General features: G+C 46.2%; 11 non-coding genes across 11 annotated transcripts; all 11 read left to right on the top strand.

The window, feature by feature from the left end:
- Positions 1-391: 391 nt before the first annotated feature.
- Positions 392-582, top strand: LOC130346123 (U2 spliceosomal RNA). The gene has a single exon (XR_008884490.1). It is a non-coding gene; the product is annotated as a U2 spliceosomal RNA (small nuclear RNA).
- A 2,099-nt stretch (positions 583-2,681) lies between these two features.
- On the top strand, positions 2,682-2,872 carry LOC130346122 (U2 spliceosomal RNA). Its single transcript, XR_008884489.1, has one exon. It is a non-coding gene; the product is annotated as a U2 spliceosomal RNA (small nuclear RNA).
- Positions 2,873-4,957: 2,085 nt separating this feature from the next.
- LOC130346121 (U2 spliceosomal RNA) lies at positions 4,958-5,148 on the top strand. The gene has a single exon (XR_008884488.1). It is a non-coding gene; the product is annotated as a U2 spliceosomal RNA (small nuclear RNA).
- Positions 5,149-7,252: 2,104 nt separating this feature from the next.
- Positions 7,253-7,443, top strand: LOC130346120 (U2 spliceosomal RNA). Its single transcript, XR_008884487.1, has one exon. It is a non-coding gene; the product is annotated as a U2 spliceosomal RNA (small nuclear RNA).
- A 2,083-nt stretch (positions 7,444-9,526) lies between these two features.
- LOC130346118 (U2 spliceosomal RNA) lies at positions 9,527-9,717 on the top strand. The gene has a single exon (XR_008884485.1). It is a non-coding gene; the product is annotated as a U2 spliceosomal RNA (small nuclear RNA).
- Positions 9,718-11,818: 2,101 nt separating this feature from the next.
- Positions 11,819-12,009, top strand: LOC130346116 (U2 spliceosomal RNA). Its single transcript, XR_008884484.1, has one exon. It is a non-coding gene; the product is annotated as a U2 spliceosomal RNA (small nuclear RNA).
- Positions 12,010-14,093: 2,084 nt separating this feature from the next.
- LOC130346115 (U2 spliceosomal RNA) lies at positions 14,094-14,284 on the top strand. The gene has a single exon (XR_008884483.1). It is a non-coding gene; the product is annotated as a U2 spliceosomal RNA (small nuclear RNA).
- Positions 14,285-16,376: 2,092 nt separating this feature from the next.
- LOC130346114 (U2 spliceosomal RNA) lies at positions 16,377-16,567 on the top strand. Its single transcript, XR_008884482.1, has one exon. It is a non-coding gene; the product is annotated as a U2 spliceosomal RNA (small nuclear RNA).
- Positions 16,568-18,656: 2,089 nt separating this feature from the next.
- Positions 18,657-18,847, top strand: LOC130346113 (U2 spliceosomal RNA). Its single transcript, XR_008884481.1, has one exon. It is a non-coding gene; the product is annotated as a U2 spliceosomal RNA (small nuclear RNA).
- Positions 18,848-20,922: 2,075 nt separating this feature from the next.
- LOC130346079 (U2 spliceosomal RNA) lies at positions 20,923-21,113 on the top strand. The gene has a single exon (XR_008884452.1). It is a non-coding gene; the product is annotated as a U2 spliceosomal RNA (small nuclear RNA).
- Positions 21,114-23,203: 2,090 nt separating this feature from the next.
- Positions 23,204-23,394, top strand: LOC130346112 (U2 spliceosomal RNA). Its single transcript, XR_008884480.1, has one exon. It is a non-coding gene; the product is annotated as a U2 spliceosomal RNA (small nuclear RNA).
- The last annotated feature ends 147 nt before the right edge of the window (positions 23,395-23,541 follow it).

Raw genomic sequence — 23,541 nt, 5'->3', positions numbered from 1 at the left:
TCTATGCTTACAGCTTCCCGTGGGTGTTGGTTTGATACCGTTTGGGGACAGCCAAGGAGGCATCTGCAGGCAACAAAGGTAGGTGTGTGCTTGTGTGTGTGTTTCCTATGCAGATCCTAAGCCCAGTGTCACATGCAAGTAGGAGGAGTAAGAAGGGTTCCTGGCAAATCCGGGTTATGGATTGCATTTAAAAAGGCCCCGTGGGAGTGCAATGGGCCCCTGTCTTGCTGCTTAGCAATAATGGTATGGGTTTAGGTTCTGCTGTGTGTACTGGTGGTTGACTGCCCCCCAGCCCAGAGTGTGCATGGAAAATTGTCTGGCAGCCTCCCTGACAGCAAGCAGTGATAGTGCCCATGAAGGGGACCTTGTTGGGCCCGCCCCTTTCACGGTTATCGCTTCTCGGCCTTTTGGCTAAGATCAAGTGTAGTATCTGTTCTTATCAGTTTAATATCTGATACGTCCCCTATCTGGGGACCATATATTAAATGGATTTTTGAGAACGGGGGCCGATTTCGAAGCTTGCTTCCGTCGCCCTATGCATTGACCCGATATGGCAGTATCTTCGGGTACAGTGCACCACCCCCTTACAGGGTTAAAAAGAAAGATTCCTACTTTCATTGCTACCTGCTTGCTGGCTAGCCAGCTAGCCAGCCCTGTGGGCCTTGCTGCTGCTGCAGCCAAAAAACAAAAGGTGGTGCTGCTGCTGCTTCTGCTGCTTCTGCTTGTGTCTGGCCGCTGTTGGAGCGTCCAGGCACAGGACTTCTGCTGCTGCTGACTAAATGGCCTCCTTAATTGGATCATTTGAGTAGCCAGCACACCTGTGCAGGTAGGGCATGACATGATAGGCAGCTGCCTTGATAGCGGGTGGGTGCTGAATGTTCCTAATTGACAAAATAAGATTAATGCTTATGAAGAAATATAAAATCTCATCCCTTCCCCAATATCGCGCCACACCCCTACCCCTTAATTCCCTGGTTGAACTTGATGGACATATGTCTTTTTTCGACCGTACTAACTATGTAACTATGTAACATAACATGGGGGGGGGGGGGGTCTCCTGGCTGTTCACACAGGTGTGTCATTGCTGTACATTGACCATGCATTGCTTCTGTGGTATTGCAAAGGCAAAGACAAATGCTTCCAGCCATCCATTGCACTAATGGATTGGTCATCAGCTGGCTGTCTATGTCCCGCATCAATATAGACCAAAGTACAGAGGGTTAGGCTATGCTATTGTGCACCTACCTGATGCATCAGAAGGTGCGAGGCCCTTGCTAAATTCTGTGCACAGACTTTGAGATCTATACTTTAGACTGTATCTAAACCTGCTCCAACATGGACTGACATTCTGGCCTACTTTCAGCCGATGCGACTTGTCTGTCGCTGAACAGTCGCTTTTTATGTATTCAGCACCTATGTATAATGTTGTAAAAATGCTCTAGAAGCTAAAGTCGCAGAAATGTCACACATATTTGGCCTGCAACTTTCTGTGCGACAAATTCAGACAGGAAAAATCAGTATAAATCCTTAGAAAATTATCCCCCAGTGTCTCCATCTGCTGGCGGTATTGAATAAGCATTGCTGCACTGATGGGGTATGCATTAGACGAAAAAAAAGAAGAAAAAGAAGAATAATACGCCCAGAAAAGAGGCGAAAAGGAGAAAAACGTAAAAAAACGTGAAAAAAAAGTAAGAGGAAGAGAAGGGGAAAAAAGGTGGAAATGGGTTTAAAAGTGATTTCGGCGGAGAAAGAAATATATATATATATATATATATATATATATATATATATATATATATATATATATACGCGCACACACACACATATATATAAACGTATTCTCCGTTGAGATATTGCAGCCGCTGCTGTGTCCAGGCCCAGGAGCCTTAGCACTGTGCTGTGATGTCACTCAATACCACTGACATCACTAGGTGTAAACAACATCTCTCCTTTGCTGTGTATGTGACTATGGAGCTGTTTGGTGATGTCGTCTATTATGGCCTTCATAGAAGCAACAGGAGATTGTTGCATCCATCTAGAACCCTCAGAACTACAGTGCTATGATGTCACTCACTTCCACAGGCCTTGCAGAGTGTAAACAACAACAACCCAGCTTTGTTGTGTATGTAACCATAGGGATTTGTGATGTCACCTAGAACCTTCACAGCAGCGACAGCTTTATGAGGAGCATCAGCACTGCTCTGCCTGAGCAGAACCATCACCGCCATAGGTTGTCAAATAACCCGGATTTAACCCACACAGGTAAGTCCAATGGGGTGCAGGCATGTCCTCTATGCTTACAGCTTCCCGTGGGTGTTGGTTTGATACCGTTTGGAGACAGCCAAGGAGGCATCTGCAGGCAACAAAGGTAGGTGTGTGCTTGTGTGTGTGTTTCCTATGCAGATCCTAAGCCCAGTGTCACATGCAAGTAGGAGGAGTAAGAAGGGTTCCTGGCAAATCCGGGTTATGGATTGCATTTAAAAAGGCCCCGTGGGAGTGCAATGGGCCCCTGTCTTGCTGCTTAGCAATAATGGTATGGGTTTAGGTTCTGCTGTGTGTACTGGTGGTTGACTGCCCCCCAGCCCAGAGTGTGCATGGAAAATTGTCTGGCAGCCTCCCTGACAGCAAGCAGTGATAGTGCCCATGAAGGGGACCTTGTTGGGCCCGCCCCTTTCACGGTTATCGCTTCTCGGCCTTTTGGCTAAGATCAAGTGTAGTATCTGTTCTTATCAGTTTAATATCTGATACGTCCCCTATCTGGGGACCATATATTAAATGGATTTTTGAGAACGGGGGCCGATTTCGAAGCTTGCTTCCGTCGCCCTATGCATTGACCCGATATGGCAGTATCTTCGGGTACAGTGCACCACCCCCTTACAGGGTTAAAAAGAAAGATTCCTACTTTCATTGCTACCTGCTTGCTGGCTAGCCAGCTAGCCAGCCCTGTGGGCCTTGCTGCTGCTGCAGCCAAAAAACAAAAGGTGGTGCTGCTGCTGCTTCTGCTGCTTCTGCTTGTGTCTGGCCGCTGTTGGAGCGTCCAGGCACAGGACTTCTGCTGCTGCTGACTAAATGGCCTCCTTAATTGGATCATTTGAGTAGCCAGCACACCTGTGCAGGTAGGGCATGACATGATAGGCAGCTGCCTTGATAGCGGGTGGGGCGGGTGGGTGCTGAATGTTCCTAATTGACAAAATAAGATTAATGCTTATGAAGAAATATAAAATCTCATCCCTTCCCCAATATCGCGCCACACCCCTACCCCTTAATTCCCTGGTTGAACTTGATGGACATATGTCTTTTTTCGACCGTACTAACTATGTAACTATGTAACATAACATGGGGGGGGGGGGGGGTCTCCTGGCTGTTCACACAGGTGTGTCATTGCTGTACATTGACCATGCATTGCTTCTGTGGTATTGCAAAGGCAAAGACAAATGCTTCCAGCCATCCATTGCACTAATGGATTGGTCATCAGCTGGCTGTCTATGTCCCGCATCAATATAGACCAAAGTACAGAGGGTTAGGCTATGCTATTGTGCACCTACCTGATGCATCAGAAGGTGCGAGGCCCTTGCTAAATTCTGTGCACAGACTTTGAGATCTATACTTTAGACTGTATCTAAACCTGCTCCAACATGGACTGACATTCTGGCCTACTTTCAGCCGATGCGACTTGTCTGTCGCTGAACAGTCGCTTTTTATGTATTCAGCACCTATGTATAATGTTGTAAAAATGCTCTAGAAGCTAAAGTCGCAGAAATGTCACACATATTTGGCCTGCAACTTTCTGTGCGACAAATTCAGACAGGAAAAATCAGTATAAATCCTTAGAAAATTATCCCCCAGTGTCTCCATCTGCTGGCGGTATTGAATAAGCATTGCTGCACTGATGGGGTATGCATTAGACGAAAAAAAAGAAGAAAAAGAAGAATAATACGCCCAGAAAAGAGGCGAAAAGGAGAAAAACGTAAAAAAACGTGAAAAAAAAGTAAGAGGAAGAGAAGGGAAAAAAAGGTGGAAATGGGTTTAAAAGTGATTTCGGCGGAGAAATATATATATATATATATATATATATATATATATATATATATATACGCGCACACACACACATATATATAAACGTATTCTCCGTTGAGATATTGCAGCCGCTGCTGTGTCCAGGCCCAGGAGCCTTAGCACTGTGCTGTGATGTCACTCAATACCACTGACATCACTAGGTGTAAACAACATCTCTCCTTTGCTGTGTATGTGACTATGGAGCTGTTTGGTGATGTCGTCTATTATGGCCTTCATAGAAGCAACAGGAGATTGTTGCATCCATCTAGAACCCTCAGAACTACAGTGCTATGATGTCACTCACTTCCACAGGCCTTGCAGAGTGTAAACAACAACAACCCAGCTTTGTTGTGTATGTAACCATAGGGATTTGTGATGTCACCTAGAACCTTCACAGCAGCGACAGCTTTATGAGGAGCATCAGCACTAGCAGAACCATCACCGCCATAGGTTGTCAAATAACCCGGATTTAACCCACACAGGTAAGTCCAATGGGGTGCAGGCATGTCCTCTATGCTTACAGCTTCCCGTGGGTGTTGGTTTGATACCGTTTGGGGACAGCCAAGGAGGCATCTGCAGGCAACAAAGGTAGGTGTGTGCTTGTGTGTGTGTTTCCTATGCAGATCCTAAGCCCAGTGTCACATGCAAGTAGGAGGAGTAAGAAGGGTTCCTGGCAAATCCGGGTTATGGATTGCATTTAAAAAGGCCCCGTGGGAGTGCAATGGGCCCCTGTCTTGCTGCTTAGCAATAATGGTATGGGTTTAGGTTCTGCTGTGTGTACTGGTGGTTGACTGCCCCCCAGCCCAGAGTGTGCATGGAAAATTGTCTGGCAGCCTCCCTGACAGCAAGCAGTGATAGTGCCCATGAAGGGGACCTTGTTGGGCCCGCCCCTTTCACGGTTATCGCTTCTCGGCCTTTTGGCTAAGATCAAGTGTAGTATCTGTTCTTATCAGTTTAATATCTGATACGTCCCCTATCTGGGGACCATATATTAAATGGATTTTTGAGAACGGGGGCCGATTTCGAAGCTTGCTTCCGTCGCCCTATGCATTGACCCGATATGGCAGTATCTTCGGGTACAGTGCACCACCCCCTTACAGGGTTAAAAAGAAAGATTCCTACTTTCATTGCTACCTGCTTGCTGGCTAGCCAGCTAGCCAGCCCTGTGGGCCTTGCTGCTGCAGCCAAAAAACAAAAGGTGGTGCTGCTGCTGCTGCTTCTGCTGCTTCTGCTTGTGTCTGGCCGCTGTTGGAGCGTCCAGGCACAGGACTTCTGCTGCTGCTGACTAAATGGCCTCCTTAATTGGATCATTTGAGTAGCCAGCACACCTGTGCAGGTAGGGCATGACATGATAGGCAGCTGCCTTGATAGCGGGTGGGTGCTGAATGTTCCTAATTGACAAAATAAGATTAATGCTTATGAAGAAATATAAAATCTCATCCCTTCCCCAATATCGCGCCACACCCCTACCCCTTAATTCCCTGGTTGAACTTGATGGACATATGTCTTTTTTCGACCGTACTAACTATGTAACTATGTAACATAACATGGGGGGGGGGGGGGGGGGGGTCTCCTGGCTGTTCACACAGGTGTGTCATTGCTGTACATTGACCATGCATTGCTTCTGTGGTATTGCAAAGGCAAAAACAAATGCTTCCAGCCATCCATTGCACTAATGGATTGGTCATCAGCTGGCTGTCTATGTCCCGCATCAATATAGACCAAAGTACAGAGGGTTAGGCTATGCTATTGTGCACCTACCTGATGCATCAGAAGGTGCGAGGCCCTTGCTAAATTCTGTGCACAGACTTTGAGATCTATACTTTAGACTGTATCTAAACCTGCTCCAACATGGACTGACATTCTGGCCTACTTTCAGCCGATGCGACTTGTCTGTCGCTGAACAGTCGCTTTTTATGTATTCAGCACCTATGTATAATGTTGTAAAAATGCTCTAGAAGCTAAAGTCGCAGAAATGTCACACATATTTGGCCTGCAACTTTCTGTGCGACAAATTCAGACAGGAAAAATCAGTATAAATCCTTAGAAAATTATCCCCCAGTGTCTCCATCTGCTGGCGGTATTGAATAAGCATTGCTGCACTGATGGGGTATGCATTAGACGAAAAAAAAGAAGAAAAAGAAGAATAATACGCCCAGAAAAGAGGCGAAAAGGAGAAAAACGTAAAAAAACGTGAAAAAAAAGTAAGAGGAAGAGAAGGGAAAAAAAGGTGGAAATGGGTTTAAAAGTGATTTCGGCGGAGAAATATATATATATATATATATATATATATATATATATATATATATATATACGCGCACACCGCGCACACACACACATATATATAAACGTATTCTCCGTTGAGATATTGCAGCCGCTGCTGTGTCCAGGCCCAGGAGCCTTAGCACTGTGCTGTGATGTCACTCAATACCACTGACATCACTAGGTGTAAACAACATCTCTCCTTTGCTGTGTATGTGACTATGGAGCTGTTTGGTGATGTCGTCTATTATGGCCTTCATAGAAGCAACAGGAGATTGTTGCATCCATCTAGAACCCTCAGAACTACAGTGCTATGATGTCACTCACTTCCACAGGCCTTGCAGAGTGTAAACAACAACAACCCAGCTTTGTTGTGTATGTAACCATAGGGATTTGTGATGTCACCTAGAACCTTCACAGCAGCGACAGCTTTATGAGGAGCATCAGCACTGCTCTGCCTGAGCAGAACCATCACCGCCATAGGTTGTCAAATAACCCGGATTTAACCCACACAGGTAAGTCCAATGGGGTGCAGGCATGTCCTCTATGCTTACAGCTTCCCGTGGGTGTTGGTTTGATACCGTTTGGGGACAGCCAAGGAGGCATCTGCAGGCAACAAAGGTAGGTGTGTGCTTGTGTGTGTGTTTCCTATGCAGATCCTAAGCCCAGTGTCACATGCAAGTAGGAGGAGTAAGAAGGGTTCCTGGCAAATCCGGGTTATGGATTGCATTTAAAAAGGCCCCGTGGGAGTGCAATGGGCCCCTGTCTTGCTGCTTAGCAATAATGGTATGGGTTTAGGTTCTGCTGTGTGTACTGGTGGTTGACTGCCCCCCAGCCCAGAGTGTGCATGGAAAATTGTCTGGCAGCCTCCCTGACAGCAAGCAGTGATAGTGCCCATGAAGGGGACCTTGTTGGGCCCGCCCCTTTCACGGTTATCGCTTCTCGGCCTTTTGGCTAAGATCAAGTGTAGTATCTGTTCTTATCAGTTTAATATCTGATACGTCCCCTATCTGGGGACCATATATTAAATGGATTTTTGAGAACGGGGGCCGATTTCGAAGCTTGCTTCCGTCGCCCTATGCATTGACCCGATATGGCAGTATCTTCGGGTACAGTGCACCACCCCCTTACAGGGTTAAAAAGAAAGATTCCTACTTTCATTGCTACCTGCTTGCTGGCTAGCCAGCTAGCCAGCCCTGTGGGCCTTGCTGCTGCAGCCAAAAAACAAAAGGTGGTGCTGCTGCTGCTGCTTCTGCTGCTTCTGCTTGTGTCTGGCCGCTGTTGGAGCGTCCAGGCACAGGACTTCTGCTGCTGCTGACTAAATGGCCTCCTTAATTGGATCATTTGAGTAGCCAGCACACCTGTGCAGGTAGGGCATGACATGATAGGCAGCTGCCTTGATAGCGGGTGGGTGCTGAATGTTCCTAATTGACAAAATAAGATTAATGCTTATGAAGAAATATAAAATCTCATCCCTTCCCCAATATCGCGCCACACCCCTACCCCTTAATTCCCTGGTTGAACTTGATGGACATATGTCTTTTTTCGACCGTACTAACTATGTAACTATGTAACATAACATGGGGGGGGGGGGGGGGTCTCCTGGCTGTTCACACAGGTGTGTCATTGCTGTACATTGACCATGCATTGCTTCTGTGGTATTGCAAAGGCAAAGACAAATGCTTCCAGCCATCCATTGCACTAATGGATTGGTCATCAGCTGGCTGTCTATGTCCCGCATCAATATAGACCAAAGTACAGAGGGTTAGGCTATGCTATTGTGCACCTACCTGATGCATCAGAAGGTGCGAGGCCCTTGCTAAATTCTGTGCACAGACTTTGAGATCTATACTTTAGACTGTATCTAAACCTGCTCCAACATGGACTGACATTCTGGCCTACTTTCAGCCGATGCGACTTGTCTGTCGCTGAACAGTCGCTTTTTATGTATTCAGCACCTATGTATAATGTTGTAAAAATGCTCTAGAAGCTAAAGTCGCAGAAATGTCACACATATTTGGCCTGCAACTTTCTGTGCGACAAATTCAGACAGGAAAAATCAGTATAAATCCTTAGAAAATTATCCCCCAGTGTCTCCATCTGCTGGCGGTATTGAATAAGCATTGCTGCACTGATGGGGTATGCATTAGACGAAAAAAAAGAAGAAAAAGAAGAATAATACGCCCAGAAAAGAGGCGAAAAGGAGAAAAACGTAAAAAAACGTGAAAAAAAAGTAAGAGGAAGAGAAGGGAAAAAAAGGTGGAAATGGGTTTAAAAGTGATTTCGGCGGAGAAATATATATATATATATATATATATATATATATATATATATACGCGCACACACACACATATATATAAACGTATTCTCCGTTGAGATATTGCAGCCGCTGCTGTGTCCAGGCCCAGGAGCCTTAGCACTGTGCTGTGATGTCACTCAATACCACTGACATCACTAGGTGTAAACAACATCTCTCCTTTGCTGTGTATGTGACTATGGAGCTGTTTGGTGATGTCGTCTATTATGGCCTTCATAGAAGCAACAGGAGATTGTTGCATCCATCTAGAACCCTCAGAACTACAGTGCTATGATGTCACTCACTTCCACAGGCCTTGCAGAGTGTAAACAACAACAACCCAGCTTTGTTGTGTATGTAACCATAGGGATTTGTGATGTCACCTAGAACCTTCACAGCAGCGACAGCTTTATGAGGAGCATCAGCACTGCTCTGCCTGAGCAGAACCATCACCGCCATAGGTTGTCAAATAACCCGGATTTAACCCACACAGGTAAGTCCAATGGGGTGCAGGCATGTCCTCTATGCTTACAGCTTCCCGTGGGTGTTGGTTTGATACCGTTTGGGGACAGCCAAGGAGGCATCTGCAGGCAACAAAGGTAGGTGTGTGCTTGTGTGTGTGTTTCCTATGCAGATCCTAAGCCCAGTGTCACATGCAAGTAGGAGGAGTAAGAAGGGTTCCTGGCAAATCCGGGTTATGGATTGCATTTAAAAAGGCCCCGTGGGAGTGCAATGGGCCCCTGTCTTGCTGCTTAGCAATAATGGTATGGGTTTAGGTTCTGCTGTGTGTACTGGTGGTTGACTGCCCCCCAGCCCAGAGTGTGCATGGAAAATTGTCTGGCAGCCTCCCTGACAGCAAGCAGTGATAGTGCCCATGAAGGGGACCTTGTTGGGCCCGCCCCTTTCACGGTTATCGCTTCTCGGCCTTTTGGCTAAGATCAAGTGTAGTATCTGTTCTTATCAGTTTAATATCTGATACGTCCCCTATCTGGGGACCATATATTAAATGGATTTTTGAGAACGGGGGCCGATTTCGAAGCTTGCTTCCGTCGCCCTATGCATTGACCCGATATGGCAGTATCTTCGGGTACAGTGCACCACCCCCTTACAGGGTTAAAAAGAAAGATTCCTACTTTCATTGCTACCTGCTTGCTGGCTAGCCAGCTAGCCAGCCCTGTGGGCCTTGCTGCTGCAGCCAAAAAACAAAAGGTGGTGCTGCTGCTGCTGCTTCTGCTGCTTCTGCTTGTGTCTGGCCGCTGTTGGAGCGTCCAGGCACAGGACTTCTGCTGCTGCTGACTAAATGGCCTCCTTAATTGGATCATTTGAGTAGCCAGCACACCTGTGCAGGTAGGGCATGACATGATAGGCAGCTGCCTTGATAGCGGGTGGGTGCTGAATGTTCCTAATTGACAAAATAAGATTAATGCTTATGAAGAAATATAAAATCTCATCCCTTCCCCAATATCGCGCCACACCCCTACCCCTTAATTCCCTGGTTGAACTTGATGGACATATGTCTTTTTTCGACCGTACTAACTATGTAACTATGTAACATAACATGGGGGGGGGGGGGGGGGGGTCTCCTGGCTGTTCACACAGGTGTGTCATTGCTGTACATTGACCATGCATTGCTTCTGTGGTATTGCAAAGGCAAAGACAAATGCTTCCAGCCATCCATTGCACTAATGGATTGGTCATCAGCTGGCTGTCTATGTCCCGCATCAATATAGACCAAAGTACAGAGGGTTAGGCTATGCTATTGTGCACCTACCTGATGCATCAGAAGGTGCGAGGCCCTTGCTAAATTCTGTGCACAGACTTTGAGATCTATACTTTAGACTGTATCTAAACCTGCTCCAACATGGACTGACATTCTGGCCTACTTTCAGCCGATGCGACTTGTCTGTCGCTGAACAGTCGCTTTTTATGTATTCAGCACCTATGTATAATGTTGTAAAAATGCTCTAGAAGCTAAAGTCGCAGAAATGTCACACATATTTGGCCTGCAACTTTCTGTGCGACAAATTCAGACAGGAAAAATCAGTATAAATCCTTAGAAAATTATCTCCCAGTGTCTCCATCTGCTGGCGGTATTGAATAAGCATTGCTGCACTGATGGGGTATGCATTAGACGAAAAAAAAGAAGAAAAAGAAGAATAATACGCCCAGAAAAGAGGCGAAAAGGAGAAAAACGTAAAAAAACGTGAAAAAAAAGTAAGAGGAAGAGAAGGGAAAAAAAGGTGGAAATGGGTTTAAAAGTGATTTCGGCGGAGAATATATATATATATATATATATATATATATATATATATATATATATATGTATATATACGCGCACACACACACATATATATAAACGTATTCTCCGTTGAGATATTGCAGCCGCTGCTGTGTCCAGGCCCAGGAGCCTTAGCACTGTGCTGTGATGTCACTCAATACCACTGACATCACTAGGTGTAAACAACATCTCTCCTTTGCTGTGTATGTGACTATGGAGCTGTTTGGTGATGTCGTCTATTATGGCCTTCATAGAAGCAACAGGAGATTGTTGCATCCATCTAGAACCCTCAGAACTACAGTGCTATGATGTCACTCACTTCCACAGGCCTTGCAGAGTGTAAACAACAACAACCCAGCTTTGTTGTGTATGTAACCATAGGGATTTGTGATGTCACCTAGAACCTTCACAGCAGCGACAGCTTTATGAGGAGCATCAGCACTGCTCTGCCTGAGCAGAACCATCACCGCCATAGGTTGTCAAATAACCCGGATTTAACCCACACAGGTAAGTCCAATGGGGTGCAGGCATGTCCTCTATGCTTACAGCTTCCCGTGGGTGTTGGTTTGATACCGTTTGGGGACAGCCAAGGAGGCATCTGCAGGCAACAAAGGTAGGTGTGTGCTTGTGTGTGTGTTTCCTATGCAGATCCTAAGCCCAGTGTCACATGCAAGTAGGAGGAGTAAGAAGGGTTCCTGGCAAATCCGGGTTATGGATTGCATTTAAAAAGGCCCCGTGGGAGTGCAATGGGCCCCTGTCTTGCTGCTTAGCAATAATGGTATGGGTTTAGGTTCTGCTGTGTGTACTGGTGGTTGACTGCCCCCCAGCCCAGAGTGTGCATGGAAAATTGTCTGGCAGCCTCCCTGACAGCAAGCAGTGATAGTGCCCATGAAGGGGACCTTGTTGGGCCCGCCCCTTTCACGGTTATCGCTTCTCGGCCTTTTGGCTAAGATCAAGTGTAGTATCTGTTCTTATCAGTTTAATATCTGATACGTCCCCTATCTGGGGACCATATATTAAATGGATTTTTGAGAACGGGGGCCGATTTCGAAGCTTGCTTCCGTCGCCCTATGCATTGACCCGATATGGCAGTATCTTCGGGTACAGTGCACCACCCCCTTACAGGGTTAAAAAGAAAGATTCCTACTTTCATTGCTACCTGCTTGCTGGCTAGCCAGCTAGCCAGCCCTGTGGGCCTTGCTGCTGCAGCCAAAAAACAAAAGGTGGTGCTGCTGCTGCTGCTTCTGCTGCTTCTGCTTGTGTCTGGCCGCTGTTGGAGCGTCCAGGCACAGGACTTCTGCTGCTGCTGACTAAATGGCCTCCTTAATTGGATCATTTGAGTAGCCAGCACACCTGTGCAGGTAGGGCATGACATGATAGGCAGCTGCCTTGATAGCGGGTGGGTGCTGAATGTTCCTAATTGACAAAATAAGATTAATGCTTATGAAGAAATATAAAATCTCATCCCTTCCCCAATATCGCGCCACACCCCTACCCCTTAATTCCCTGGTTGAACTTGATGGACATATGTCTTTTTTCGACCGTACTAACTATGTAACTATGTAACATAACATGGGGGGGGGGGGGGGTCTCCTGGCTGTTCACACAGGTGTGTCATTGCTGTACATTGACCATGCATTGCTTCTGTGGTATTGCAAAGGCAAAGACAAATGCTTCCAGCCATCCATTGCACTAATGGATTGGTCATCAGCTGGCTGTCTATGTCCCGCATCAATATAGACCAAAGTACAGAGGGTTAGGCTATGCTATTGTGCACCTACCTGATGCATCAGAAGGTGCGAGGCCCTTGCTAAATTCTGTGCACAGACTTTGAGATCTATACTTTAGACTGTATCTAAACCTGCTCCAACATGGACTGACATTCTGGCCTACTTTCAGCCGATGCGACTTGTCTGTCGCTGAACAGTCGCTTTTTATGTATTCAGCACCTATGTATAATGTTGTAAAAATGCTCTAGAAGCTAAAGTCGCAGAAATGTCACACATATTTGGCCTGCAACTTTCTGTGCGACAAATTCAGACAGGAAAAATCAGTATAAATCCTTAGAAAATTATCCCCCAGTGTCTCCATCTGCTGGCGGTATTGAATAAGCATTGCTGCACTGATGGGGTATGCATTAGACGAAAAAAAAGAAGAAAAAGAAGAATAATACGCCCAGAAAAGAGGCGAAAAGGAGAAAAACGTAAAAAAACGTGAAAAAAAAGTAAGAGGAAGAGAAGGGAAAAAAAGGTGGAAATGGGTTTAAAAGTGATTTCGGCGGAGAAATATATATATATATATATATATATATATATATATATATATATACGCGCACACACACACATATATATAAACGTATTCTCCGTTGAGATATTGCAGCCGCTGCTGTGTCCAGGCCCAGGAGCCTTAGCACTGTGCTGTGATGTCACTCAATACCACTGACATCACTAGGTGTAAACAACATCTCTCCTTTGCTGTGTATGTGACTATGGAGCTGTTTGGTGATGTTGTCTATTATGGCCTTCATAGAAGCAACAGGAGATTGTTGCATCCATCTAGAACCCTCAGAACTACAGTGCTATGATGTCACTCACTTCCACAGGCCTTGCAGAGTGTAAACAACAACAACCCAGCTTTGTTGTGTATGTAACCATAGGGATTTGTGATGTCACCTAGAACCTTCACAGCAGCGACAGCTTTATGAGGAGCATCAGCACTGCTCTGCCTGAGCAGAACCATCACCGCCATAGGTTGTCAAATAACCCGGATTTAACCCACACAGGTAAGTCCAATGGGGTGCAGGCATGTCCTCTATGCTTACAGCTTCCCGTGGGTGTTGGTTTGATACCGTTTGGGGACAGCCAAGGAGGCATCTGCAGGCAACAAAGGTAGGTGTGTGCTTGTGTGTGTGTTTCCTATGCAGATCCTAAGCCCAGTGTCACATGCAAGTAGGAGGAGTAAGAAGGGTTCCTGGCAAATCCGGGTTATGGATTGCATTTAAAAAGGCCCCGTGGGAGTGCAATGGGCCCCTGTCTTGCTGCTTAGCAATAATGGTATGGGTTTAGGTTCTGCTGTGTGTACTGGTGGTTGACTGCCCCCCAGCCCAGAGTGTGCATGGAAAATTGTCTGGCAGCCTCCCTGACAGCAAGCAGTGATAGTGCCCATGAAGGGGACCTTGTTGGGCCCGCCCCTTTCACGGTTATCGCTTCTCGGCCTTTTGGCTAAGATCAAGTGTAGTATCTGTTCTTATCAGTTTAATATCTGATACGTCCCCTATCTGGGGACCATATATTAAATGGATTTTTGAGAACGGGGGCCGATTTCGAAGCTTGCTTCCGTCGCCCTATGCATTGACCCGATATGGCAGTATCTTCGGGTACAGTGCACCACCCCCTTACAGGGTTAAAAAGAAAGATTCCTACTTTCATTGCTACCTGCTTGCTGGCTAGCCAGCTAGCCAGCCCTGTGGGCCTTGCTGCTGCAGCCAAAAAACAAAAGGTGGTGCTGCTGCTGCTGCTTCTGCTGCTTCTGCTTGTGTCTGGCCGCTGTTGGAGCGTCCAGGCACAGGACTTCTGCTGCTGCTGACTAAATGGCCTCCTTAATTGGATCATTTGAGTAGCCAGCACACCTGTGCAGGTAGGGCATGACATGATAGGCAGCTGCCTTGATAGCGGGTGGGTGCTGAATGTTCCTAATTGACAAAATAAGATTAATGCTTATGAAGAAATATAAAATCTCATCCCTTCCCCAATATCGCGCCACACCCCTACCCCTTAATTCCCTGGTTGAACTTGATGGACATATGTCTTTTTTCGACCGTACTAACTATGTAACTATGTAACATAACATGGGGGGGGGGGGGGGGGTCTCCTGGCTGTTCACACAGGTGTGTCATTGCTGTACATTGACCATGCATTGCTTCTGTGGTATTGCAAAGGCAAAGACAAATGCTTCCAGCCATCCATTGCACTAATGGATTGGTCATCAGCTGGCTGTCTATGTCCCGCATCAATATAGACCAAAGTACAGAGGGTTAGGCTATGCTATTGTGCACCTACCTGATGCATCAGAAGGTGCGAGGCCCTTGCTAAATTCTGTGCACAGACTTTGAGATCTATACTTTAGACTGTATCTAAACCTGCTCCAACATGGACTGACATTCTGGCCTACTTTCAGCCGATGCGACTTGTCTGTCGCTGAACAGTCGCTTTTTATGTATTCAGCACCTATGTATAATGTTGTAAAAATGCTCTAGAAGCTAAAGTCGCAGAAATGTCACACATATTTGGCCTGCAACTTTCTGTGCGACAAATTCAGACAGGAAAAATCAGTATAAATCCTTAGAAAATTATCCCCCAGTGTCTCCATCTGCTGGCGGTATTGAATAAGCATTGCTGCACTGATGGGGTATGCATTAGACGAAAAAAAAGAAGAAAAAGAAGAATAATACGCCCAGAAAAGAGGCGAAAAGGAGAAAAACGTAAAAAAACGTGAAAAAAAAGTAAGAGGAAGAGAAGGGAAAAAAAGGTGGAAATGGGTTTAAAAGTGATTTCGGCGGAGAAATATATATATATATATATATATATATATATATATATATATATATATATACGCGCACACACACACATATATATAAACGTATTCTCCGTTGAGATATTGCAGCCGCTGCTGTGTCCAGGCCCAGGAGCCTTAGCACTGTGCTGTGATGTCACTCAATACCACTGACATCACTAGGTGTAAACAACATCTCTCCTTTGCTGTGTATGTGACTATGGAGCTGTTTGGTGATGTCGTCTATTATGGCCTTCATAGAAGCAACAGGAGATTGTTGCATCCATCTAGAACCCTCAGAACTACAGTGCTATGATGTCACTCACTTCCACAGGCCTTGCAGAGTGTAAACAACAACAACCCAGCTTTGTTGTGTATGTAACCATAGGGATTTGTGATGTCACCTAGAACCTTCACAGCAGCGACAGCTTTATGAGGAGCATCAGCACTGCTCTGCCTGAGCAGAACCATCACCGCCATAGGTTGTCAAATAACCCGGATTTAACCCACACAGGTAAGTCCAATGGGGTGCAGGCATGTCCTCTATGCTTACAGCTTCCCGTGGGTGTTGGTTTGATACCGTTTGGGGACAGCCAAGGAGGCATCTGCAGGCAACAAAGGTAGGTGTGTGCTTGTGTGTGTGTTTCCTATGCAGATCCTAAGCCCAGTGTCACATGCAAGTAGGAGGAGTAAGAAGGGTTCCTGGCAAATCCGGGTTATGGATTGCATTTAAAAAGGCCCCGTGGGAGTGCAATGGGCCCCTGTCTTGCTGCTTAGCAATAATGGTATGGGTTTAGGTTCTGCTGTGTGTACTGGTGGTTGACTGCCCCCCAGCCCAGAGTGTGCATGGAAAATTGTCTGGCAGCCTCCCTGACAGCAAGCAGTGATAGTGCCCATGAAGGGGACCTTGTTGGGCCCGCCCCTTTCACGGTTATCGCTTCTCGGCCTTTTGGCTAAGATCAAGTGTAGTATCTGTTCTTATCAGTTTAATATCTGATACGTCCCCTATCTGGGGACCATATATTAAATGGATTTTTGAGAACGGGGGCCGATTTCGAAGCTTGCTTCCGTCGCCCTATGCATTGACCCGATATGGCAGTATCTTCGGGTACAGTGCACCACCCCCTTACAGGGTTAAAAAGAAAGATTCCTACTTTCATTGCTACCTGCTTGCTGGCTAGCCAGCTAGCCAGCCCTGTGGGCCTTGCTGCTGCAGCCAAAAAACAAAAGGTGGTGCTGCTGCTGCTGCTTCTGCTGCTTCTGCTTGTGTCTGGCCGCTGTTGGAGCGTCCAGGCACAGGACTTCTGCTGCTGCTGACTAAATGGCCTCCTTAATTGGATCATTTGAGTAGCCAGCACACCTGTGCAGGTAGGGCATGACATGATAGGCAGCTGCCTTGATAGCGGGTGGGTGCTGAATGTTCCTAATTGACAAAATAAGATTAATGCTTATGAAGAAATATAAAATCTCATCCCTTCCCCAATATCGCGCCACACCCCTACCCCTTAATTCCCTGGTTGAACTTGATGGACATATGTCTTTTTTCGACCGTACTAACTATGTAACTATGTAACATAACATGGGGGGGGGGGGGGGGGGTCTCCTGGCTGTTCACACAGGTGTGTCATTGCTGTACATTGACCATGCATTGCTTCTGTGGTATTGCAAAGGCAAAGACAAATGCTTCCAGCCATCCATTGCACTAATGGATTGGTCATCAGCTGGCTGTCTATGTCCCGCATCAATATAGACCAAAGTACAGAGGGTTAGGCTATGCTATTGTGCACCTACCTGATGCATCAGAAGGTGCGAGGCCCTTGCTAAATTCTGTGCACAGACTTTGAGATCTATACTTTAGACTGTATCTAAACCTGCTCCAACATGGACTGACATTCTGGCCTACTTTCAGCCGATGCGACTTGTCTGTCGCTGAACAGTCGCTTTTTATGTATTCAGCACCTATGTATAATGTTGTAAAAATGCTCTAGAAGCTAAAGTCGCAGAAATGTCACACATATTTGGCCTGCAACTTTCTGTGCGACAAATTCAGACAGGAAAAATCAGTATAAATCCTTAGAAAATTATCCCCCAGTGTCTCCATCTGCTGGCGGTATTAAATAAGCATTGCTGCACTGATGGCGTATGCATTAGACGAAAAAAAAGAAGAAAAAGAAGAATAATACGCCCAGAAAAGAGGCGAAAAGGAGAAAAACGTAAAAAAACGTGAAAAAAAAGTAAGAGGAAGAGAAGGGAAAAAAAGGTGGAAATGGGTTTAAAAGTGATTTCGGCGGAGAAATATATATATATATATATATATATATATATATATATATATATATACGCGCACACACACACATATATATAAACGTATTCTCCGTTGAGATATTGCAGCCGCTGCTGTGTCCAGGCCCAGGAGCCTTAGCACTGTGCTGTGATGTCACTCAATACCACTGACATCACTAGGTGTAAACAACATCTCTCCTTTGCTGTGTATGTGACTATGGAGCTGTTTGGTGATGTCGTCTATTATGGCCTTCATAGAAGCAACAGGAGATTGTTGCATCCATCTAGAACCCTCAGAACTACAGTGCTATGATGTCACTCACTTCCACAGGCCTTGCAGAGTGTAAACAACAACAACCCAGCTTTGTTGTGTATGTAACCATAGGGATTTGTGATGTCACCTAGAACCTTCACAGCAGCGACAGCTTTATGAGGAGCATCAGCACTGCTCTGCCTGAGCAGAACCATCACCGCCATAGGTTGTCAAATAACCCGGATTTAACCCACACAGGTAAGTCCAATGGGGTGCAGGCATGTCCTCTATGCTTACAGCTTCCCGTGGGTGTTGGTTTGATACCGTTTGGGGACAGCCAAGGAGGCATCTGCAGGCAACAAAGGTAGGTGTGTGCTTGTGTGTGTGTTTCCTATGCAGATCCTAAGCCCAGTGTCACATGCAAGTAGGAGGAGTAAGAAGGGTTCCTGGCAAATCCGGGTTATGGATTGCATTTAAAAAGGCCCCGTGGGAGTGCAATGGGCCCCTGTCTTGCTGCTTAGCAATAATGGTATGGGTTTAGGTTCTGCTGTGTGTACTGGTGGTTGACTGCCCCCCAGCCCAGAGTGTGCATGGAAAATTGTCTGGCAGCCTCCCTGACAGCAAGCAGTGATAGTGCCCATGAAGGGGACCTTGTTGGGCCCGCCCCTTTCACGGTTATCGCTTCTCGGCCTTTTGGCTAAGATCAAGTGTAGTATCTGTTCTTATCAGTTTAATATCTGATACGTCCCCTATCTGGGGACCATATATTAAATGGATTTTTGAGAACGGGGGCCGATTTCGAAGCTTGCTTCCGTCGCCCTATGCATTGACCCGATATGGCAGTATCTTCGGGTACAGTGCACCACCCCCTTACAGGGTTAAAAAGAAAGATTCCTACTTTCATTGCTACCTGCTTGCTGGCTAGCCAGCTAGCCAGCCCTGTGGGCCTTGCTGCTGCAGCCAAAAAACAAAAGGTGGTGCTGCTGCTGCTGCTTCTGCTGCTTCTGCTTGTGTCTGGCCGCTGTTGGAGCGTCCAGGCACAGGACTTCTGCTGCTGCTGACTAAATGGCCTCCTTAATTGGATCATTTGAGTAGCCAGCACACCTGTGCAGGTAGGGCATGACATGATAGGCAGCTGCCTTGATAGCGGGTGGGTGCTGAATGTTCCTAATTGACAAAATAAGATTAATGCTTATGAAGAAATATAAAATCTCATCCCTTCCCCAATATCGCGCCACACCCCTACCCCTTAATTCCCTGGTTGAACTTGATGGACATATGTCTTTTTTCGACCGTACTAACTATGTAACTATGTAACATAACATGGGGGGGGTCTCCTGGCTGTTCACACAGGTGTGTCATTGCTGTACATTGACCATGCATTGCTTCTGTGGTATTGCAAAGGCAAAGACAAATGCTTCCAGCCATCCATTGCACTAATGGATTGGTCATCAGCTGGCTGTCTATGTCCCGCATCAATATAGACCAAAGTACAGAGGGTTAGGCTATGCTATTGTGCACCTACCTGATGCATCAGAAGGTGCGAGGCCCTTGCTAAATTCTGTGCACAGACTTTGAGATCTATACTTTAGACTGTATCTAAACCTGCTCCAACATGGACTGACATTCTGGCCTACTTTCAGCCGATGCGACTTGTCTGTCGCTGAACAGTCGCTTTTTATGTATTCAGCACCTATGTATAATGTTGTAAAAATGCTCTAGAAGCTAAAGTCGCAGAAATGTCACACATATTTGGCCTGCAACTTTCTGTGCGACAAATTCAGACAGGAAAAATCAGTATAAATCCTTAGAAAATTATCCCCCAGTGTCTCCATCTGCTGGCGGTATTGAATAAGCATTGCTGCACTGATGGGGTATGCATTAGACGAAAAAAAAGAAGAAAAAGAAGAATAATACGCCCAGAAAAGAGGCGAAAAGGAGAAAAACGTAAAAAAACGTGAAAAAAAAGTAAGAGGAAGAGAAGGGAAAAAAAGGTGGAAATGGGTTTAAAAGTGATTTCGGCGGAGAAATATATATATATATATATATATATATATATATATATATATACGCGCACACACACACATATATATAAACGTATTCTCCGTTGAGATATTGCAGCCGCTGCTGTGTCCAGGCCCAGGAGCCTTAGCACTGTGCTGTGATGTCACTCAATACCACTGACATCACTAGGTGTAAACAACATCTCTCCTTTGCTGTGTATGTGACTATGGAGCTGTTTGGTGATGTCGTCTATTATGGCCTTCATAGAAGCAACAGGAGATTGTTGCATCCATCTAGAACCCTCAGAACTACAGTGCTATGATGTCACTCACTTCCACAGGCCTTGCAGAGTGTAAACAACAACAACCCAGCTTTGTTGTGTATGTAACCATAGGGATTTGTGATGTCACCTAGAACCTTCACAGCAGCGACAGCTTTATGAGGAGCATCAGCACTGCTCTGCCTGAGCAGAACCATCACCGCCATAGGTTGTCAAATAACCCGGATTTAACCCACACAGGTAAGTCCAATGGGGTGCAGGCATGTCCTCTATGCTTACAGCTTCCCGTGGGTGTTGGTTTGATACCGTTTGGGGACAGCCAAGGAGGCATCTGCAGGCAACAAAGGTAGGTGTGTGCTTGTGTGTGTGTTTCCTATGCAGATCCTAAGCCCAGTGTCACATGCAAGTAGGAGGAGTAAGAAGGGTTCCTGGCAAATCCGGGTTATGGATTGCATTTAAAAAGGCCCCGTGGGAGTGCAATGGGCCCCTGTCTTGCTGCTTAGCAATAATGGTATGGGTTTAGGTTCTGCTGTGTGTACTGGTGGTTGACTGCCCCCCAGCCCAGAGTGTGCATGGAAAATTGTCTGGCAGCCTCCCTGACAGCAAGCAGTGATAGTGCCCATGAAGGGGACCTTGTTGGGCCCGCCCCTTTCACGGTTATCGCTTCTCGGCCTTTTGGCTAATATCAAGTGTAGTATCTGTTCTTATCAGTTTAATATCTGATACGTCCCCTATCTGGGGACCATATATTAAATGGATTTTTGAGAACGGGGGCCGATTTCGAAGCTTGCTTCCGTCGCCCTATGCATTGACCCGATATGGCAGTATCTTCGGGTACAGTGCACCACCCCCTTACAGGGTTAAAAAGAAAGATTCCTACTTTCATTGCTACCTGCTTGCTGGCTAGCCAGCTAGCCAGCCCTGTGGGCCTTGCTGCTGCAGCCAAAAAACAAAAGGTGGTGCTGCTGCTGCTGCTTCTGCTGCTTCTGCTTGTGTCTGGCCGCTGTTGGAGCGTCCAGGCACAGGACTTCTGCTGCTGCTGACTAAATGGCCTCCTTAATTGGATCATTTGAGTAGCCAGCACACCTGTGCAGGTAGGGCATGACATGATAGGCAGCTGCCTTGATAGCGGGTGGGTGCTGAATGTTCCTAATTGACAAAATAAGATTAATGCTTATGAAGAAATATAAAATCTCATCCCTTCCCCAATATCGCGCCACACCCCTACCCCTTAATTCCCTGGTTGAACTTGATGGACATATGTCTTTTTTCGACCGTACTAACTATGTAACTATGTAACATAACATGGGGGGGGGGGGGGGGGGGGGTCTCCTGGCTGTTCACACAGGTGTGTCATTGCTGTACATTGACCATGCATTGCTTCTGTGGTATTGCAAAGGCAAAGACAAATGCTTCCAGCCATCCATTGCACTAATGGATTGGTCATCAGCTGGCTGTCTATGTCCCGCATCAATATAGACCAAAGTACAGAGGGTTAGGCTATGCTATTGTGCACCTACCTGATGCATCAGAAGGTGCGAGGCCCTTGCTAAATTCTGTGCACAGACTTTGAGATCTATACTTTAGACTGTATCTAAACCTGCTCCAACATGGACTGACATTCTGGCCTACTTTCAGCCGATGCGACTTGTCTGTCGCTGAACAGTCGCTTTTTATGTATTCAGCACCTATGTATAATGTTGTAAAAATGCTCTAGAAGCTAAAGTCGCAGAAATGTCACACATATTTGGCCTGCAACTTTCTGTGCGACAAATTCAGACAGGAAAAATCAGTATAAATCCTTAGAAAATTATCCCCCAGTGTCTCCATCTGCTGGCGGTATTGAATAAGCATTGCTGCACTGATGGGGTATGCATTAGACGAAAAAAAAGAAGAAAAAGAAGAATAATACGCCCAGAAAAGAGGCGAAAAGGAGAAAAACGTAAAAAAACGTGAAAAAAAAGTAAGAGGAAGAGAAGGGAAAAAAAGGTGGAAATGGGTTTAAAAGTGATTTCGGCGGAGAAATATATATATATATATATATATATATATATATATATATATATACGCGCACACACACACATATATATAAACGTATTCTCCGTTGAGATATTGCAGCCGCTGCTGTGTCCAGGCCCAGGAGCCTTAGCACTGTGCTGTGATGTCACTCAATACCACTGACATCACTAGGTGTAAACAACATCTCTCCTTTGCTGTGTATGTGACTATGGAGCTGTTTGGTGATGTCGTCTATTATGGCCTTCATAGAAGCAACAGGAGATTGTTGCATCCATCTAGAACCCTCAGAACTACAGTGCTATGATGTCACTCACTTCCACAGGCCTTGCAGAGTGTAAACAACAACAACCCAGCTTTGTTGTGTATGTAACCATAGGGATTTGTGATGTCACCTAGAACCTTCACAGCAGCGACAGCTTTATGAGGAGCATCAGCACTGCTCTGCCTGAGCAGAACCATCACCGCCATAGGTTGTCAAATAACCCGGATTTAACCCACACAGGTAAGTCCAATGGGGTGCAGGCATGTCCTCTATGCTTACAGCTTCCCGTGGGTGTTGGTTTGATACCGTTTGGGGACAGCCAAGGAGGCATCTGCAGGCAACAAAGGTAGGTGTGTGCTTGTGTGTGTGTTTCCTATGCAGATCCTAAGCCCAGTGTCACATGCAAGTAGGAGGAGTAAGAAGGGTTCCTGGCAAATCCGGGTTATGGATTGCATTTAAAAAGGCCCCGTGGGAGTGCAATGGGCCCCTGTCTTGCTGCTTAGCAATAATGGTATGGGTTTAGGTTCTGCTGTGTGTACTGGTGGTTGACTGCCCCCCAGCCCAGAGTGTGCATGGAAAATTGTCTGGCAGCCTCCCTGACAGCAAGCAGTGATAGTGCCCATGAAGGGGACCTTGTTGGGCCCGCCCCTTTCACGGTTATCGCTTCTCGGCCTTTTGGCTAAGATCAAGTGTAGTATCTGTTCTTATCAGTTTAATATCTGATACGTCCCCTATCTGGGGACCATATATTAAATGGATTTTTGAGAACGGGGGCCGATTTCGAAGCTTGCTTCCGTCGCCCTATGCATTGACCCGATATGGCAGTATCTTCGGGTACAGTGCACCACCCCCTTACAGGGTTAAAAAGAAAGATTCCTACTTTCATTGCTACCTGCTTGCTGGCTAGCCAGCTAGCCAGCCCTGTGGGCCTTGCTGCTGCAGCCAAAAAACAAAAGGTGGTGCTGCTGCTGCTGCTTCTGCTGCTTCTGCTTGTGTC

This window comes from Hyla sarda, unplaced genomic scaffold (genome assembly GCF_029499605.1).
Source record: "Hyla sarda isolate aHylSar1 unplaced genomic scaffold, aHylSar1.hap1 scaffold_772, whole genome shotgun sequence".
NCBI lineage: Eukaryota > Metazoa > Chordata > Amphibia > Anura > Hylidae > Hyla > Hyla sarda.
The sequence above is the reverse complement of the archived record's forward strand: the minus strand, read 5'-3'. Positions and strand labels throughout refer to the sequence as shown.